Source organism: Schistocerca gregaria, chromosome 4 (assembly GCF_023897955.1).
Source record: "Schistocerca gregaria isolate iqSchGreg1 chromosome 4, iqSchGreg1.2, whole genome shotgun sequence".
NCBI lineage: Eukaryota > Metazoa > Arthropoda > Insecta > Orthoptera > Acrididae > Schistocerca > Schistocerca gregaria.
In genome coordinates this window covers 752,053,716-752,066,789 of record NC_064923.1, presented here as the reverse complement: position 1 = coordinate 752,066,789, position 13,074 = coordinate 752,053,716, and positions in this window count along the sequence as shown.

Below are 13,074 nucleotides of genomic sequence, written 5' to 3'. Positions count from 1 at the left end.
AGGTTAACATCAAGGAAGGTGGCTTGTTGAATTGGATACGACATGGTGAAGCAAACGGGGAGAAGGTGCAAAGGTTTTGGAGGAATGTGGATAGGGTGTATTCGCTCTCGATCCAGATTAGGAAGCTTCATCAGTGAATCTGAACCATGTGACAGGTTTGGAATTCTGTGTGTTTAGGAAGGATTTATCAAGGTGGCCCACAAATAGGTTGGCATAGTATGGTGTCATGCAGGTGCCCATAGTTGTACCCCAGATTTGTTTGTAGGTAATGCCTTAAAGGAGAAGTAATTGTGGGTGAGGATACCATTGGTCAGGGCGACTAGGAAGGAGGTTGTTGCGCATTGGGAAAGTTATTGTTCAATGTCAGTAAGGCCATGGGAAATCAGCATGTTAGTGTAAAGGGATCATCCACAGTAATGAATGTGGCACCATGTGGTAAAGGAGTAGGAACTGTGGAGAGTCAGTGGAGTAAATGGTTGGTATCTTTTGTATAAGAGGGTAGGGCTGAAGGTGTTTGTCTATGAGATTAGAGATTCTCTCAGTGGAGGCACAGAAACTGGCCACAATGGTGTGTGCTGGATGGTTGGGTTGATGGTCTTTAGGAAGCATGTGGAAGGCAGGAACGCAGGGCATGGTAGGGGTGAGGAGACAAATGGGCTCCAGGGATAGCAGCCAGAGATGGGTAATTTGATGGTAAGGCCATTTGGGGAGATTCCAAGAACCAAGCAACAATGCAAGAACAGTATGTGGGACTAGATTATGGCTAGAGATAAGGAAGCTTTTCTATATTGATGCAAGTGGGAGGAGCAAGGATCCATAGTGGTGGACAAAAATGCGTAAAAATATACATAATTAATGTAGAATTACGCCTGAAAAAATTCTCTAAAATACACCCAAAATGTGGGGAAAATCATGAAAAGGATGAAACAAATGAAATATGGGGAAATAAGATGAATCTGAGGAAGCAGGCCGACAGTGAAAGGCGAAAACCAACTGAAATTCGCACAAAGACACAATGACATCTAATAAAAATAAATAAAATAATTGCAAAGTGGGTTGCTGGTCTGTTCATTTCGTGCTCCTAAATTGGACTACCAATGTCCACCACGTCTACAACCACCTCCAAACCCTCCCCACATGTCCTCATAGCTCACAAACCCTGTTTTGCAGACCTCCCACATTTACCCCACCCTCAAAAACTCCCTTCCACCACACAGAATCCAGAACCTAAACAGACCCAAAATACAGCCATGAACCTTTCCTTCAAAGGCCGTAGCCCCACGGAAGTATCAGTCCTTTCCAAAGGCCTCACCTTCTGCCCCATTTCAAAATTCAATCATGCAGGACTTTACAGTGGAAACACTTTCCCGCCACCAACCCTACCAATCAGAGATTAATGTTGAACCCTGCTTGACACAGTTTACTCCTCCATACAACTGTGACCCACCCCCACTATCCCCAAACCGCTCCCCGTTAACTTTTAAAATAAGCAAAGTATAGTGGACTTTTGACTATCTGGCTCATGACATCTGGTCTGAGGACTACCTGACCTATTTCATTAATATCATAATAATACTTCTCTATAATAAAATGATGATTCATTTATTGTATTACTGTACTTTTTCGAAGTCTCAGCAAGTAGGCGCCAGCTTTAATGCTGAGTGGCCTTTCAAACTGTTTTTTTTTTTTAACATCTTTTGTGCTTATAACACACCTGGAGTCACAATTATAATATTGAATAAATTACAGGAACCATTCTTCAAAAAATGATACATATAAGAGCTCACAAGCAACAGTGAAAACATGTAAAGAGCAGCTCCCTTTGCAGCCCTGTGTTCTTCATCTCTTAATCTGCATATCAGATGGCCAGAGTGCATTTGTTGTTAGATAGTTATTTTGTGCAGTCCTTCGTGTTTCGATTAAAGAGTCTGAAATGGGTGATAAACAAAAAAACTTGTAGTGATTATGGAAGTCAGAAGATGTTAATAAAATTGGGTTTTAGGATTTAAAAAAGGGAGTTTTTGATGGTGCTGCTAGGGTCGGAAGAGAACATTTATAAACCTTCAGACTATCCAGTTTTTTTGTTGTCCAACTTTACCTTCTGCCACATTATGTTGGATAGTCAGGAGTCTACTGTATGTTCAGTTTCCAACACTCACACTTTTTTTTCCTTCAGCTCACGATGGCAGAGGGGATGGATGGTCTATGTTAGGTGGTGCACCATAATGAAAAAGAGCTGAAGAATGAAAACGAGCTGAAGGAAAAAGACAGAGATAACAAAATTTTTACAGAAAGTACCACGCTGGACACATATTTTAGAGGTAAAAGTGAAAGTCAACCGTGTGGCTCTGAACATTCAGATGAAGTTGCAGTTCAAAACAAGAATGAACAATGTGGCTCTGTAAGTGCAGTTGAAATTAGAGTTCTAAACAGTAAACTGAATGCAGGTGTACTAACTTTTGAAGTTGTGGATGAAGTCAAGAATCTGCACAGTCTAAAGCAGAGGATTTTCCCATTTCTAGTAATGATCCACTTTATTGGGAAAACATGACCAGACACTGGATTATTTGGTTGAAGTGATAGTAATCAAAACAAAAATACTGATTTTGCTATGTCTTCATGGCAATACACTGACAGATCTCAGCGATTTTGCATCAAAAAGACACATTGGTGTTGGGCTTGTATCTATTCTGAGGCACCATGACCAGCCTTATTTAAACTCTTGTGTTAGGAGAGTTAATTTAAAGGTGGAACGGCTGCTTGGATCAGGTATGGGGTCTCATATCAGTATGGTTCCTGTTGACTCTGTCAGTAGTTAGCACTATACTAGGCACGGCCTTCACCTCAACTGGAAAAGGAAGTGAAAACTGTCTGGGCTAATAGCAAATAACTTAAAAAACTTAAGGGTGGGGGGGGGGGGGGCAGTATCACATGTGGTAAAGTACCAGTAGTCATAAATGACAGAACAGCAATTCTTTTGGGTAGAGAGAGCAGAAGCGAGATGTTCGGAGACAGGTTGCCAATGACATTCATGTTGATAAAACAAGCAGAAAGCAGGTTTTAATGTACAAATCAAACAATGGAAAATCCAGGATGGAATGTAAAAATATAATGAAAAGGAAAATTGCCACTCACCATATAGCGGAAATGCTGAGTCGCAGATAGGCACAACTAAAAGACTGTCACAAATAAAGCTTTCGGCCCTTAGGGCCTTCATCAAAAATAGATATCTCTCACTCTCTCTCTCTCTCTCTCTCTCTCACACACACACACACACACACACACACACACACACACACACACACACACACACACACACACACACACACTGAATAGTGGCATACAGGGAGGGGCAGGCAAAATAAGATAATGGAAACTGATCAATAATTGCTGACTGAAAAACTAAAAAAAAAATTGGAAAGATTAATTGAAAGAAAGTGGAAGGTACACATATCATGGGTGAATTTTAACTGTCACTAATATAAACAGACTTACAATGTCAATACACTTAAGATCAACGTTCATTATTTAAATTTACATACTACTTCTTGTTATCTCCATTGTGCATAGAGCTAGTTATGACAATGCTGTTACTGGATAGCCCCTCCACTGCTCACGCAAATTTCTCTTGTCTGCTGTGATCCTCTTGATGCAGGAATCTCGGCGCGGGCGAAATGATGAACAGATGGAGTTATTTATATAAATATCTATATATACACTTGGTCTCCCTAATAACATTTATAACACTTTTTTTAAATGTATGGTTGGAATACACATTTTTGAACAATACTGGCACTGTGGAATTCATTCTGTGTCCACCCACTACCATTTCTAGAGACAAACAAGTGAAGATATCAAAACTGATCAACTGAAGAGCATTACAACTGCCCCCCCCCCCCCCCCCCCCACTGTGCATTGACATTGACATCGTATGGAGGTGCACAGTGTATGAGCTTATTTCCTGTTTGAGGGTTGATAATCCTGGCCGGTATGCACATAACCTTTATTTTCAGCCATTGGAGTTATCCTATACGGCTATCAATTTATGCGTGTCAGCTTCCTTTAACACATACATACATAAGTATTCTTTCATAACAGCGTGCTTACTGTAACCGCATAGTCCTATTGTTGTCAGTCAGTATCTGCACAGTGTTTAGCTTGTGAAGCATGCACGCGCAGCATGACATCCGTTACCGTCCCAGCTCACTCTCACATGTTTAATACGAGGCTCCGAGTGCCCATGTCGGGTGCTTACAGTACCTATGACTGCACACATTCTGGAAGCTCGTGTTCAGTGGCGTGATCCTTTGTGAAATCTTCAATGCGGTGACAACTGGTTTCCATATCAGCTGCCTAAGGAATGTATTTCACCTCGTTACTCTCACTTATTCAGTGGGGACACCAACCATACATCCAACATCCATTGACATGGTAAGTTTCTTGCCGCTTTTACAACATTTTTGAGTACAGAAAATTCACGTTTTTACGACGTTGTCGAGCACAGAAACTTCATCACACGCACATCCTTGTGTATCACACTTAACACTTTGCAGCCAGGTTTTGGATGTTTTTGAGCGTCTTTCATAGATGCATTACATAAGCTTCTGTAGTGTCCTTTCCACACACTATACACATAACATAAAAAAGTACAGACACAATTACATAATACACTTCTCCTGTTCATTTGCTGACATGCCATTATCGTTGCTTATATACATTATGACCTTCTTGTTGTTTTGTTTCAGTACATTTTGTTAAATTACAACTTTGTTACAATGTTCAGTTCCAGTTATATGGGTACACTTTTTAATCTCATTTGGTTTTACATCCTTTACATAACATTCATACAATAATGGATTCTGCTTTACTTTATGGCATAAACTGACATACATTTCATTTCAATCACACTGACTTCTTGTCAGAGCATATTTATCAATCCCAAAGAATTAAAGAAGTAAACAATATTTGCTACAATAGATACTATGCACAGCTCAGATAACTACACATGGCCTCGCCTCTCCAGCATTCCCCAGGGATGATCTACACACTACAGGATTGAGGAAATTTCATGGAAAAAAATTTATATGCTCAGTTACATCTCGTTACTGGTCTTAACTGTGTTCCCATGAACAAAAGATTTTATTGTTTATAAACAAAACTCAAATTTGATGATACCAATCATATCAAATACTTATTCAGTGTTTAAAACTGCAGCTCAGTATTTACTTGTGATGTTCATTGTAAAGGATAACCACGACATGTGCTGAGGTATACAGACTTGTATCATCAATACAATATGTTATGTACAATGAGCATAAAACAGTGTTTACATTAGTAACAAATGTGCATAAAAATTTCAGTATAAATCAGGTGTTTGACACTTTCATGGATATTCAACGCTCATAGTAGTTAGGTTTTGTGATTATTTGGTAGCGCTCAACCTTATTTCAGCATTATGATATGTCATGTACTGCAACTGTTTTTCTCTTCACATACTTACACACAATAACATTCATAAGTATCATAAACTCACAACTATATTTACTTGCGATACAGTCCTTTCTTATGTTTACATGGTGCCTAGCACACTACAAGCATTTATCCTTCTTCACTCTTGGATGTGTCAATACATCGTTCCCTGGAAGAAAAGAAATACTAACTTAAAACTAAATCTTCGTAGATAGCTGCATAGTGGCTCGTGGCTACTAATACCTTTTTCATATATACAACCATGTATTCATTCACTTATTTAAAGTCATATGTGCATCTCTACTTACCTTATAAATCTGAAAGACAAAATGTATTATAGGCGTGATGCGACCTCTCATTCAGTTTACCTCTTACTGTATACTGTACTGGCTTCTTTATTCGCAGCAAGAGTTTTCTGGTCGCTCAAATATGATTAGTGCATGTACTTTTAATACCTAAATTTTTAAATGTATAGTTATAATATATATAGTAGCGTAACTTCAGTAAATATCTCGTAGTTTAGCATCTCTTTTCTGCGTATAGGGTCATTCCATGTCAAGTGGCCTAAATTTAGACAAGCTCCCCACTCGACCCTCTCCAATTTTGATGAAACTTTTACAGGATGTACATATAGACGGTACATGAAGCACTGCCAAATTACAGCTTCATAAGTAGTATGGTGGGGCCTCTAGCCACCTTTTTGTAAAGGCTCATTTTTTGACACTGTGACTGAAATGAATAAACGATCAACTTTGTTTTACCATTTCTCAGGATCTAAGAGGCCTGTCGTGCTGAAACTTCGTGATCCTATTCAACTTTTTGGGTACAATAGCTTAGTTGTAGTACAAAAGGTCAAAATATGGCAAACTCATCGTTGTGTGCTATCAAAGTGGCTCATAAATCATGTTATACAAAATTTTGGCTATAATTTATTGCCTTGTATCTACTGAAAGAGTAACTTTCTGAAGTAAATACTTTATTTATCTGCAGCCTGCCAGCATGTCATAAAGCTCTGCAAGTAGCACCCAGATTGCTCAAATAATAACTGAGTTATTGAAGTTCAAAGTGTGCTAAAAATTTAATCAGCCAATTTTGGCTCACTTTCAACAGGTCTTATCTCAAAAGTGATCACTCAGATTTGATTTTTCTTGGCACCATTGAAAAGAGGTCACCTTGTTTGATCAGAAAAAGTTGATTTTATTTTGGAGACTGCATTTAAGTACAAATAAACTTATATTTTCATTACATTACATTTCTTAACATTGTGATGTAAATGAATAAATGATCAACTTTGATTTACCATTACTCAGGATCTAAGAGACATGCCATGCTGAAACTTTGATCCTTTCCAACTTTTTGGGTACAATATCCTACTTGTAAAACAAAAGGTCAAACTATGGTAAATTCATCATAGTGTGCTATCAAAGCAGTACATAAATCTTACATTTATATTACATTAAAAAATACGAGTACCAGTCACACTCTTTATGATTCCCAAGCCAAATATTTCAGTTCATTTGCTGAAATTTACTAATAGCAGTTCCAGTTTATTCTAACAACCTATAATGTTGGCCCATTCTTGTTGCTGAAGGAGCTGGAACGACAGAAATAATGTGTTGGTTAGGAATCCAACAAACATCTGCTTAGCTGGCCAATAGAATGAATGTGCAGGTCTATTGGGGTGCATGAAACTGACTAAAACATCATTTTCTTCTTCTGAAACTTCAGACATGTTACCAATCCACCATTTTCCATCATATACACAGGCATTGTATTGGCCCAGTTGTAAGGCTGTAATATTTCTCAACGAAACTGTTGCTTGACTTTGGTCAACATTTGCCACAAAAAAAATTGTGTCATTGGATACTATTCTAACACAAACTTGCTTTTCATTTAATGGCACATAATGGTGGTTCTCTCTTGTTCCTGATACTGTGCAGCCATTTTTGAACCTTGCTTCCTGCTCAGTTTTTAATGTATCAATTTCTTCTTTTGAAACAAAAATGAATTGGATTCCTCCGATATTCTTTGCACTAAACAAATCAATTGCTGTCAAAATCTGGTCCTCAGTTGGTCTTTGAAGGCTTGCTTGCTGGCAAGTGCTTTACAGTTCCTCCAATTCCATGACATGAAGATTTTCCATGGCTTGTAGCAAAAAAAGTTCAATTCAGCTGATATTCCAAAGTCATTTTGATGGTGTCAGAGACTCAGAAAAAATTTTAAGTTTTTGCACTGCACTGCTGATCCATCACTGAAGCAGTAAATGTGTGTGATTTTTGCAAGGAGACACTTAAGATCTTCTATTAATTTCACTATAAAAGCACGTACAGTGATTGCATCATGTTTAAGGCTGTCACTTATTATACAATAGCTGCTGCTGCTGCTGATGTCCAAGTTATTTCTGAAGTACACAACAAATGGTTGTAAAGTTGCTTGGCTGTTATTCCAGTGAAAACCCTGAGCTGCATCCTGGACAATGAAGGAATAATTTTCAGCAAAGTCCATTAATATGATCAGTTCAGTTGGCTTACAGATTTATTTTATGTAATTTTGTCATACGATGACATGATGGAGACCGTGGCTGTTGTTTGAAGACAAATGTTTCCCACTGAATGGTTTTCTTCAGCAATATGGGCTGAAAATGCTGATATGTTCAAGTTACCAAGTCTTAGAGCATCAATATGTTCTTTGTATCTGATTTCAAAACTTCTGCCTGTCTGTCCAATGTAGAATTTTGGGCATGTATCACATTTGAGTTTGTATATTCCTGATTTACGGTAGGGACTCTTGGAGGTATTTACATCATGGATTACTTTTTGTTGTAATTTATTATTTGTGGAAAAGCTGAGTGTGATATTTTTATTCTTTTTAAATAAGTTTGCTATTTGGTATGAAAGTGGACCTATGTATGGGAGAGTAGCATATTTAGGTTTGGCTTCAGTGGCACACTGATTTGGGTTGACGTGACTGCTGTGAAGTGGATCTGTGGTTTTTGTCTGCATTTTTTGTGAAGTTTTTCTATTATTGTGGGTTTATATCCATTATTATGAGCAACTGTTTTAATTATATTGATTTCATTTTGTTGGTCTGTGTCACTCACTGTCTGTGTATCCCAGCTAAGCTACTTCCCATTGCCAAACCATCATGTTGTTGGTATAGTTTGTTGTTGAAGCTAAAGTAATTATGCTCTAGAATAAGTGAAAGTATTTCTATGAGTTCACAGATCTCTGCAACACTAATTTTCTTATATTTAAGCAGGTTGTTTCCTATAATGTTAATAGTCTCTTTGACAGGGATGTTCGTGTACAAGTTGACTATGTCTAGTGATGCTAATTTAGCTGTTGGTGGGATGTGGGTGTCTTTAATTAAGCTTATGAGTTCATGTGTGTTATGTATGGTGTAGTTATTTTCAAATGTACAGTATTTGGTAATGAGGTCTTTTAATTTACGGCTTATGAAGTATGCAGGGCTGTTCCTCGAGTTAATAATCAGGCGAATGGGACAATTTTCTTTACGGACCTTTGGCTGTGCACACAGTTTTGGTGCCGAGGGATTCATTGTTATGCAGTTACGTATTTCATATTTGTTCAGTAAAAAGTTACGTTTTGTCGTAGCTTTCGGAGTTTAGTTTGGAATTTTACTGTAGGATCTATCTTTATTTCAGTAATATTGCAAGGTTTTCTCTCCGTATTCTCTCTCATGCATTACGATTAAAGAATTTCCTATGTCAGCTTTTACTATGAGTGCTTTACTTTCAGACAGTTTGCTGTTAATATTTTTCAAATTTTTAAGTTCAGTGTTTTTGTGGGTATTATTTGTTTGCAGTTGTTTCATTATCAGTTTATTTGTCTTGTGTGCAACTGCATTTTTCTCACGTGTCTAGTTTTGCTGTGTCACAAGCAAGTTTTGTGCAGGCTATGAGGTTTTTAACACTGTGATTATTGACATTTGTTCCAATAGCATGTGTCAGGTCCAGCTAAACTGGTGGCTGTCCGACCTTTGCTTAACGTGATTCAAAAGAATAAAGACCAGTTCAGCAACAATAACTTTATTGCGAGCATGTATCTGACGACGCCCGGCATTCATGGACAAAATTTGCTTCCGGCCTCTACAGAAGGATCCTTAATCCTCGGAAAACTTCCATAGTTATTGGAGAGAAAACAGTACTCGTCAACACACACACACACCCGGCACCAGAGATGTGGCGTCAGTGTCTGGAACAGTGGTAGGTGGATGCCTACGACGAGGTGCCACTAGTGGGGAAAACATACGCAGGTTTAACCCAATTCAACATAACAGTCATGGTTTTGCTGTTCAGTAGGCTATGCATCATCTGGGCACTGCGCCGTAGCACTTCATATGGACCAGAATAAGGAGCTTGTAGAAGCGGTTTAATGCCCTCAGTGCAGAGCAATGATCGTGACGACATTGTTCCAGGTCCTGGTGCGCGCGAAAGTGGGCAGCTTGCCATGACGTGTGGTTTTCGGAGGGCGAATCTTTGATACATGGTCCCTCAAGCGTCGCAAGAAATCCGGCTGGCCAGTAGCAACTATCTCTATGGAATCAACGTCTACAAAGTCACCAGGAAGGCACAGTGTTTCTCCATAAACCAGTTCTGCTGCTGACGACCCCAGGTCTGGTTTGAAAGTCGTCCGTAAGCCTAACAAGACCACTGGTAGTGCAGTTGTCCAGGTTTCTTTGTGGCACATCAGCATGGCCTTCTAACAATGGTGCCACTGTTCGATCATTCCATTGCTAGCAGGGTGATAACTTGTGGTCTTATGGTGAGTGTAGCCACAGAACTTGGCCAGCTGTGAGAACAGGTCTGATTCAAACTGCCATCCGCAGTCAGTGGTAATATGTAGTGGGCACCCAAATCTTGCCAACAAAGTCATTGCAAAAGTGGAAGCTAATGTGTGTGCTGTGATATTATCCACCCGCACTGCCTCCAGCCAATGTGTAAAATGGTCGATCATTGTAAACAGATATCTTTGTCCGTTCGAAGGTGGAAGTGGTCCGACTACATCCAAATGAACGTGGGCAAACCGGGAGGTGGTATCAGGAAAATCGCCGATTGGTGTGTATAGTGTGTACATGGAGGTTAATCTTGCAGCATTGGCACAGAAGACAAGATCGGACCCACTCATGGCATTCTTTTTGCATGCCCGGCCACATGAAACGTTGCGATACTAGGCGGAATGTTGGGCGTACCTCTCAATAGCACAATCCATGTACTGTATCAAAGGCTCATCTTCTAAAAGCCGGCGTCAGAAAGGGACGAGGTTGGCGACGAGAAATGTCGCAGTATAGCTGTGTATCTTCTCCTGGAACATCAAAGAGTTTCAGTTGCAATGTGGAAGCCTTATCTTTAACATGGGCATGGAGTTCTTTGTCGTCTCTCTGTGCCTTTGCCAATGCAGGAAAGTCTATGGTACTGGAAACACTGCTGATCCATGATAAGGAATCCGCAACAATGTTGTCGATCCCAGAAATATGTCTAATGTCAGTAGTAAACTGGGCCACGAACTCAAGGTGATGAAATTGACAGAGGGAGTAGTTGACACTATTCCAACAGAAGGCGAATGTGAGTGGCTTGTGGTCTGCATATATCGTGAAAGTTTGCGCTTCCACTTGGGTGCGGAATTATTTCACTGCTTGGTATACTGCCAGGAGCTCACAGTCATATGTGTTCCATTTTCTCTGTGCAGGCGGAAGCTTGTGGGAATAATACGCCAGTGGCTGCCATGTGTTGTCCGACCATTGTTGTAACGCAGCTCTGATCGCCGTCTGGCTTGCGTTTACAACAATTGCTAATGTCGCGTCGAGCCGTGGCTGTTCGAGGGCTCCGCGTCAGTCGTTTTCTTTTTTTGTTGCCTCGAATGCAGAACACATGTCCTCTGTCCACTGTATCAGAGACTTGCTATTTACTTTAGGGCCTGATAATGCCGCCGTCAAAGGTTCCTGCAGCTCCGCAGCGTGGGGAAGGTGTCGTCGATAAAAATTGAGCATCCCCAAAAAACGACGTAATTCTTTGATCATAGTTGGTCGGGGTAGCTGCAAGATAGCATCCACCTTCTCGGACAGAGAAAAAGAGCCTTCAGCAGAAATCTTATGGCCAAGAAATGTCACCTCTGACTGCCCAAAAACACACTTGTCTACATCAAAGACGACACCGTAATACTCCAATATCTCTCGCGTATGTTGTTGGTTTTGTTCATGGTCAGCAGAGAACACTAACACATCGTCCAGGTAGGTGAAACAAAACGGCAGCCCCTGGAGAACCGAGTCTATAAACCTTTGCCAGGTCTGAGCGGCATTGCGTAAACCGAAAGTCATAAATTTGCTTTCAAATAAACTGAAAGGCGTTATTATTGCAGTCTTTGGAATGTCATCATTGGCCACCAGAGTCTGTGTATACGCTTTAGCGCAATCCAGAACTGTGAACACCGTGGCACCATGTAAAGTGTGATTATAATCCCTCAGTAACAGAATGGGATATCTGTCCGGCACTGTTCGTACGTTAAGTGCACGGCAGTCACCGCATGGGTGCCAAGCTCCACCCTTCTTAGGAACAAGATGTAATGCAGAGGACCACGGGCTCTTAGATGGCCGCATTATGCCCTCGTGAATCATGGCGTCAAATTCTGCCTTCACTATCGACAATCGGTCCCGAGCAAGATGCCTAAGTCGGCATGCCACTGGGGGACCATCAGTCGTTTGAATGTGATGCACCGTGTCATGTGGTATGAACCTGGGAGTGCCGGGCAGCCTGGTCAAGTTTGGATAGTTAAGCAGTAATTCAGTATGCTCACGCTCCGTAGCATGGACCAACTTGGCACTGCGCGTTGTGGTGTTGCGATGGAAACCCGTGACTGCTAAGCCAGTGACGCTGTCTACCAAGCGTGCGTTCGCGACGTCCGACAGCAGGTGGTAGTGCGCCAGGAGGTCAGCCCTGACGATCGCCTCTGTGACATCAGCCACTGTAAAATTCCACTCGTACCGGCGACGTAGGCCGAGATTAAGCTCCATCCTCTGTGTGCCATATGTTGCGATGGAAGAATTGTTGGCAGCTGTCAGACAGAAGGCAGTTGACATCCGGCAACGATGTATGGCTGTTCGTGGTATGATACTCAGGTCCGACCCAGTGTCAGTTAAAAACTTTATGCTATAACTCCTATCAGTAACGAACAGGCGCTTGGAAGAAAACTGGCAGTCAGTTGGGCTTATTGTTGGCCAGCCGTGGTGTTTGGGGTGCGAGCATGGCGGTGTGCACTTCCTTGCCTGATCGCCGAATCGTCGGTGGTATTAGCACAACGGTACCTTGCCTTGTGGAGTGGTAGTACGCCGGAAGATCTGCTTCTCGAGTGCCGCCGTCTGTTTCGGCTTCTTCTATTGTTGTCGTCGTCACGTCCCAGTGCACTGACCTGGGCGCACAAAAGCTCAACCTTGGCCACAAACGAATCGTAGTTGCCCCTTGCTACAGACGCGGTACTGTTTGCACTGTTGTCCAATGCCGCGACTGCGCTGACCTGAGCCGGTGTCATTGCGTCCTGAGTTTGGTCTGCTAGCTGCGCCACGTCATCCAGCGGCATGTCTGTTTGTGAG